This window comes from Penaeus monodon, chromosome 28 (assembly GCF_015228065.2).
Source record: "Penaeus monodon isolate SGIC_2016 chromosome 28, NSTDA_Pmon_1, whole genome shotgun sequence".
Classification (NCBI taxonomy): Eukaryota; Metazoa; Arthropoda; class Malacostraca; order Decapoda; family Penaeidae; genus Penaeus; species Penaeus monodon.
The window spans coordinates 324,044-324,317 of NC_051413.1; positions in this window are offsets into that span (position 1 = coordinate 324,044).

A 274-nucleotide genomic window follows, 5' to 3' on the forward strand; every position below is an offset into this window, starting at 1 on the left:
CAATAGATATTCAAATAGATATTCGTCTAAATTTTCACGCACTGGCAGCAGGTTTAAATGGGGTTAATTTACACAAATCTGACCTTTTCATGCAAGCGGAGACACAGAAGCCTATATTTTCAAGATGTACAAAATACTAATAGTATATGTTTAGTTTGTATCTCTTTTATGTTGTTATTTAAACTTTACTTCCTCTGACTGAGGAGTTTACATCACTTACGTGAGAAATGGTTTCGTTGGATAAAAATAAAGAAAAAGAAATAAAGAATGAACA